Here is an 8,118-nt window from a genome sequence, read left to right on the forward strand (position 1 = left end):
TCATATGTATATTCCTTCATCGTGATCTTCTCGAATTGCATGTACATCATCAACTAGATGGATTTCATCAACATTTGTCGTTCTTCTAAATGAGTGAGTGACAGCAATATTAAGATCACTCATATTCTCTTCATTAGGATCAATTTGTTTTTTTCCATGAAGAGCGACAAACCAATGTTCAGACGCAGGATCTTTAACATAGAAAACCTAAGATGCTTGTTGTGCCATGATAAATGGCTCGTCTCGATAACCCACCTTTCGAAAATCCACTAGAGTCATTCCTGATTCATCTATTTTGACACCACTCTTATTGTCAATCCACTTACATTTGAATAGTGGAATAGTAAACATGGTATAATCAACCTCCCATATCTCTTGTATTACACCATAGTATGTCATTGATCCTACTACGGGATTTTGATCTTTAGATGTAGAAAATTGTAGCGACTCCGCTTCAAGACTGACTCCACTATTTTGTACTGTGCTTTTATCATCAAGAGACTTTGTATAGAATGTGCAATTATTGATTTCATAACCTGTACAACAGATGACATCAAATTTCAACCAATTTGCTAACCACATCAAAGTCTCAGAGCATTGCGCATCTTTCAAAACCTCAGATTTAAACCAAGGCATGAATGTTCTATTATGTTCCATCAAATGCCATTTCTCTGATTGTCTTGGATTGTTCTCTTTCACAATGACTTTGTGTGCAGATAAGTAAGGCATTACCTCATTTGTGTTATTCAAAATGTATAGGTGTGCTTGCATCAACTCTTCGCGATTTTTGGTAACCACACTCACACCTCGTATGCTATTACTTATAGAACACCTGTTCAACCATGATCTGTGAGGAACTCCTATCGGTTTTGCTTTTGCCATGTAATCTGAACAGAACTCGACACTTTCTTCAGCAATATATCTTTCGATCATTGAAGCTTATGGACGATATTGATTTTTCACATACCCTTTCAAAATCTTCATGTAACGTTCAATGGGATACATCCATCTTAAGTATACTGGTCCACAAAACTTGATTTCTCTCACCACATGAACAAATAAATGTACCATGATGTCAAAAAATGATGGAGGGAAAAACATCTCTAGCTGACACAAGATGATAACAATTTCGGCTTGAAGTTCATCTAACTTTAAAGGATCAATGACTTTGCTACAAATTGAAGAGAAGAATGCACACAAACGCGTTATAGTTTGTCTAACATTTTTGGGTAAAATTCCACGAATAGCTACAGGTAACAATTGTTGCATTAAGATGTGGCAATCGTGAGACTTGAGGCCAACAAGCTTCAAGTCTTGCATGGACACTAAACTCTGAATATTTGAAGAGTATCCTTGAGGTACCTTGACACTCTTTAAACATAAGCAAAAACTTATCTTCTCTTGTCTAGACATAGTGTAACATGCAGGGGGCAAATAAGTGCACCTACCAACCTCCCTTGGTGCCAAGTCTTCTCGGATCTTCATTTCAACCAAATCCAAACGAGCATTTACTCCATCTTTTGTCTTTCCCTGAATGTTGAGTAGTGTACCAATCATGCTATCACACACATTCTTCTCTACATGCATGACATCTATGCAATGCCTAACTTCTAACTTCGACCAATATGGAAGGTCAAAGAATATTGATTTTTTCTTCCAAGGGCTCGATGCAGATGACTTCTTGGACGTTTTACCAAATACATGATGTACTTTATTAAATTTTTCATGAATTTCAATGCCAGTTAATGGAGTTGGTGCTTTGTCATTCTCTTGATGTCCATTGAATGCTTTCTTTAACCTTCGATAAGGATGATTAGCTTGTAAAAACCTTCGATGGCGCAGATACACGGTCTTCCTTCCATTTTTCAATTGATGAGATGCAGTGTTTTCTTCACATATAGGACATGCTTTATGACCCTTGACACTGTACCCTGACAAATTACCATAAGCTGGAAAGTCATTAATGGTGCAAAATAACATTGCATGCATCATGAAAGTTTCAAAAGCAACAGCATCAAATACTTCAACACCATCAACCCACAACACCTTCAAGTCTTCAACAAGAGGATTGAGATATACATCTATGTCATTTCCAGGCTGCTTTGGACCAGATATCATCATAGACAACATCATGTATTTTCTCTTCATGCAGAGTCCAGGAGATAAGTTGTAAATGAATAATATAACAGGCCAACAACTGTGATTTGTACTTAAATTACCAAATGGATTCATTTCATCGGTAGCTAAGCCAAAACGAATATTTCTACATTTTTCACCGAACTTGGGAAATTCCTGATCAATATTTTTCCATTGTATTGAATCAGTTGGATGACGAAGGAGTCCGTCACATCTTCTCTCAGTTGCATGCGATCTAAGGTTTTTAGCATCTTTAGGATTTGCAAACAAACGCTTAAGTCTGGGCACGATTGGAAGGTACCAGACTACTTTCAAAGCAGATCCTTCCTTCTCTATTTGACCATTATCTTCACTGTTTCTTTTCTGCTTGTACCGTGATGACCCACACTTTGGACATTTTTTCAAATCTTCAAATTCTTTTCTGTATAATATGCAATCATTAGGACATGCGTGTATCCTTTTATACTCCATACCCGTCGGACAAAGAATTTTTTTGGCATCATAGTTTCGAGTGGGTAGAGTATTTCCTTCGGGAAGAATTTCATTCAAGAGCACGAGCAATTCTGTGAAGCTTTTATCTGTCCAACCATTGGTCGCTTTCAAATTCATAAGTCTTAAAACCGCTGATAATCGCGTGAACTTAGTTGAACCAACATACAACGGAGTTTCCGCATCAGCAGACATCGTCTCATACACATGCGCTTGTGCAAAAGCTTCTGCGCCAACATCCCATATCATGTCCTCTATATTGTCTTCTTCTACTCGCTCTTCACATCGCTCTTCACATCGCTCTTCCCGTCGCTCTTCCCGTCGCTCTTCTCGTCGCTCTTTCATGGAGGAATTGGCAAGATATTCAGATCGAGAAACAGTTGGAATGTGTATTAATTCGCCGTGCCATGTCCATATTGTATAACTTTTAAGGAAACCATCACAAATAAGATGTTCCCTAACTTGAGTTGCATTCAATTTTCTTCCATTCAAACAGTTGACACACGGACATCTGAACTTCACCTCATCATCACTTCTCCCCTCATAACGTTGCGCAAATTTTATAAATTCTTCTACTCCATTCTCATACTCAGCGCTAATACGTGGTAAATTAATCCAATCTCGATCCATACTGAAATTGCGTGAACAATTTCAGTAATCTTTGAATCAATGCTCACGTCGTAATCAAGGTGTGACCCTATCCCATTTAAGAAGATTCACTTTCCTTATTTTATTGGTACATATTACTTTTAAAATACATATCTTAAATTTCACGAAATTTTGCCAGCATTTCGCATTGGCCTTCAGGATACACGAAATGAAAGTGATTATAAACCACAATCAAATATGCACCCGAAGATCAATACAAAACACAATTGACAAATATTCATGAATTTTAAGATATGTATTTTAAATATATATGCACTAATAAATTACTAGAAAGTGATTAATCTTCTTAAACTGTCCAATCGGACAATTCAAGATTCAATACATTTAAATTATTAGTATTGTATCCCCTTATATCTAATTTTAAAAAAATGTAATTTTTTCAAAATGAAAACTCGGGGACAATACATAATTTACGTATTGAATCTCAAACGGGAAACTAAGGCTAACTCACATATAAGAAAAACAAACAACATGTTTTAACAAATAATTAATAAAATATATAAATCAAACAACAGATTGGCATCATAGGAAAATATTAGAATTAGGAACCTGAGAGCGCGTAAAAAGAGTAGATGACACTGGAAGATGATGCAATTCAATGCGTTTGAAAGCTACAAGAGATAACAAAAAACACAAGAGAAAGTCATAATTAACATACACAAAAACAGAAAAACAAACATACATAAAAACCGAAAATCGAACAAAAACGCGTTGAAAATTTACCTTAAAAAAAACCGCGGCACGACAATTGCGGCAAAAGAACCAAAATGTTCGCGTGGTGGTGGAGGGACGCCGGAACACTTGCAGAGAGACAAAGAGAGCGACCACTGCCGGAGCAGCGTGGCTGGAGGCGAGACGACACGGCGGCAGGGGGCTGGCGTCATTTTCTCGCCGGAAGTCGCAGAGAGAGAGGGAGAGACAGCGGCGGCTAGCGTGCTCGCGTGCTCGCGTGGTTTTCTCAACGGGGTGGCAGTGGTGGAGGAGCGAAATGGAGGAGGAGCAGCGCGTGGTGGCCGGAATTGCAGAGAGAAATGGAGGAGAGAAATGGAGGAGCTGCGCGCGCGAGGAAGAAATGGGCTACAGTTTTGAGCCCTAATTAAACACTATGGCCTCGGTTCAATTTAGAACCGAGGCATATAACCCCTTTTGGCCTCGGGTCCCCACCACCCAAGGCCTAAAACCACTTTTGGCACCGGCTATTGTCACAACCGAGGCCTATATGTCAAAACGAGAATGGCATTTTTGAAATTTTGGGCATCCTTTTTGGCTTCGGGCCTTCTTAACCGAGGCCTAACAGCTCTTTTGGCTTCGGGTTTCTTACAACCGAGGCCTATAACTGATTTTGGCTTCGGGTTGTATGGGAACCGAGGCATAAAAGTTGCCTATAATTGCAAAATTGCCACCGCGCCATTATAGGCTTCGGTTCCTGGCCAACCGAGGCCTATAAGGCGAGGTAGAAATCCAATTCTGCACTAGTGATTCCCGACCACCAGATGATGCATAGAATTTTTACCCAATTCTTGGTTTTGGATGAAGGGCCTGACGAGATTGGTTGAACCGCTAGGCGACGCGGATCAAATTGGTTTGTTTCCAAGTTTCTGGGTATTCTATGATGATGTTAGTTGGAGGGAAAGCGAGGGTGAGTATCAACAAATGATATCATGTGGAAATTCCTAGAATTTAGTAAAAATTGTTCGATAAGTTTTAATGGAACAATACTAAGGTAAGTTTAGGGTTAAAAATTAGGGAATTCGCAAATTAGGTAAATTAGTTGAGTAAAAGTAAGGAATTTCTGTATATTTGGAGGTTTAACCGGAGTGTTAATCTCAAACACTTAATGGAATTGAATTGAATGGAGAAGTTGAGGAACAGGGATGAGTATTTAGTGTTCACCATTCGCGCAGTGTGATGGGGTTCTAGGAAACTGCCCAAGGAGGCACGCACCGCCTGGTGGCACGGGACTTGTCGCCAAGCGCCAACGCAGGAATAGTGCATCTGCGTGGCTACGAGGTGCAGTTTTGACTTGGGGAATGGTTTTTGATGTCAAGTGGAGTTTAAGGAAACCAGGTACGAATCATTAGACATAAACTAGGGATGATGTAGTTATGCATTATTGGTATGGGTTCATTTGGGGTCTTAATCGAAAATATGATGGAGTTAATAGTGAACATACTGCAGTAAAAGTATGAGTAAACCCGAGTTCGTAGAAATACCAATTGGGGTGTACAAGGGAATTAGCCATAGGTTTGAGTGCACTAAACTAGTATACTTGAGCGGTTGGAGATGTAGTTAAAGTAGTATAGAATGCTGGTATACAAGTGGAATGGCCTTGGATGGCACACTGTGAACCAGGAATTGTGAACTTGTGGAACCTATGCGGTGGCAAACCCTTTTGGCAAATATGAATATATAGAAAAGTATAGTCAAGTAACTGATTTTAGGGTTCTTTTGGATCAAATCCATTTGGTATGAATGGTTTAGATGTGGATTGTAAGACCCACTAAATTTAGATAATTAAATAAATAATTATTTAATAAATGCGGTTAGGAGAAGCCTTTATGGCACTAAATGTTAACCCTCATGACGTGGAAAAGTACTAGCTCTAGTGGTTGAGAGTACTTTATATATGTGAGAGGACTTGGGTTCGAGTCCTATATATGGTAGTTGTGTGTTATTTAATTTTATTATATTCTGATGATGTGTTTGGAGCGTGATAAGTAAGGATATAATTTTTGAGGTATGAATGTTATCATGAAAAATGACTTGGTTGAATTGGTTGTGCACTTGAATTGCAATTGTGTGGAGATGGGTTCAAACCTTGGCTTGGATAAAATAAACTTTCTATTTTGCCAATTTTAGTTTTGGCATGAATGTGAAAGGGTAAGGGAAACCCTAGCAGAAAGAGTAGCCAACGGGAGTGAGAGGAGTGAGAGGAGGGTTAATTGAGAGCTAGAGTTATTCTGCAGTTTGAGAGGAGATACAGAATGAGAGTGGAGAATGTGTTGTAAGGGTGAGACAAACTAGAGCTGAATAGGGAGGGAGCTTGAAGAAGGCATTAGCCAGTAAGTGGTGGAACACTCAATTGTCCAAATTTTAAGCAAGGATTCCAGGTTAGGGGAGTTTCTTATCTTGTTTTAATCGTGATTGTCTGTTGTCATATTGTACTTGAGAATAGGAAATGCCAAGTACGTCAATTTTTCTTCATTTCATTACGTTTCTGGAAATCTCCAGGAACCGCCTGGCGGCGTTGAATGACCCGCCAGGCGACGCATGCTCCAAAAACCCAAATTCTGGGTTTTCATTATGAACCGCCAGCGGCTGAAGGAGACCCGCCAGGCAGCACGAACTAGGTTGCCCAGTTTTCTCGGTTTGTTAATGTTTTTGTGGTGTGATGATGCTGGGATTGAAATTCTATTGTGTGTGAATCATTGGCTTGATGAATTATTGTTTATAATTGAGTAGTTGCGAAAATTGCATGAATCCTTGTTTGATTGGGTATGGGAGGCTACATTGAAATGAGAAATGAGATAATATGTATCATATAGGTTGATTTGGTACTCTGTGGAATATCAAGAATGAAATGGGAGTTAATATTGAATTGAACAACTTGTTTGCTAATGGTAATGAGTCAAAACGTGTAGAAGAGTGGAAATTGGGGAAGTTAGGGCTCACATCGTGCAGGAAGAATCTGGATTGAATCCAAAAGTTTGTGAGCCGCGTTGCGGCCAATAGCTACTGCTAGGCAACGCCGCAGTTCAACTAGAGTGTGAATATTGTGTGTATTGTGAGTGATGGTGTATGTGTGGGATATAATATGAAAATGAATGAGAAGGTGTGATCAAGATATATGTGTAAGTAAATAATTTGCATGCTGATATGAACCTCAGTTATTAGAAAACTATAATTATGTGATATGTATGGTTAGGTTACATGATTGAGAAATACTCATGTATGAGATGATGATTGAGTAGTAGAAAATTATATAGTTATGGAAAAGTGGGTTTGAAATTGTGAAACTATGAATACTTAGTAGTGTGATTGTGCCTGGAGCATGATTGAATAGATTGCATGAGCAATAATGTCCAAACTGTGGTGACATGATTTATATGAAGTTTAGACTGTAAGATTATAATACTTGGAGTACATTGAGTGTATGTGGCAGGTTTATAGTAGAAATTGATGAAGAGTAAATGTGCATGATGATAATCGAATTGGTATGATGTAATTGTGTATATGTGCATTGGGCATGAGTTATTGGTATATGTTGAGTTTGGTTATAGTATTATGTCAGAAAATACTAAGATTGGTATGAGAATAATGTATGGTATGTTTGGGGTCTCTTAAGACCTGAGAAAAATGCCAAAAACCAGTAGCATTGCGCTACTGGTATGGCGCCAAGAGACGCGGGGCGAGCCGCCAGGCGGTAGTGTCCAAAAATAGTGGCAGTGGCCACTGTCAATGCGAGGCACCTGGCGCTAGGAGGTGTCCGCCAGGCAATGACGGTGCAGTGAGGATTTTGGTGGTGCTTGGCGCTTGATGGTGTGTGATGCCCGGCAGGCGGTCTGGAGCTAGATTCTGCCTAGCGACGTGAGATGCGCGCCAAGCAGTTTTTGTCCAATGATGGTGCGCAAGGAAAGTTTTCTACACCGCTTTAAGGGATGTTCATGATGTGATGCTTTGGCCAGGGGCCTAGTTACGAGTGTATCTTGTATTGGAGTAACAGGTGAGCACTTTAGATTGTAGCCTGGTTGTTTAGGAAGTCTAGTGGAGTGTGCGGGTTGTGGCTCGTAGGGCGAGGTTTCGGGTGATTGCCCTCTTCAGTGC

General features: G+C 39.6%; 1 pseudogene; it reads right to left on the reverse strand.

Annotated features, from left to right (window-relative positions):
* On the reverse strand, positions 1-3,479 carry LOC146885626 (uncharacterized; annotated as a pseudogene).
* Between the last annotated feature and the right edge of the window lie 4,639 nt (positions 3,480-8,118).

Source organism: Vigna unguiculata, chromosome 6, assembly GCF_037176805.1.
Source record: "Vigna unguiculata cultivar grain cowpea cultivar isolate G323 ecotype 2 chromosome 6, ASM3717680v1, whole genome shotgun sequence".
Taxonomy (NCBI): Eukaryota; Viridiplantae; Streptophyta; class Magnoliopsida; order Fabales; family Fabaceae; genus Vigna; species Vigna unguiculata.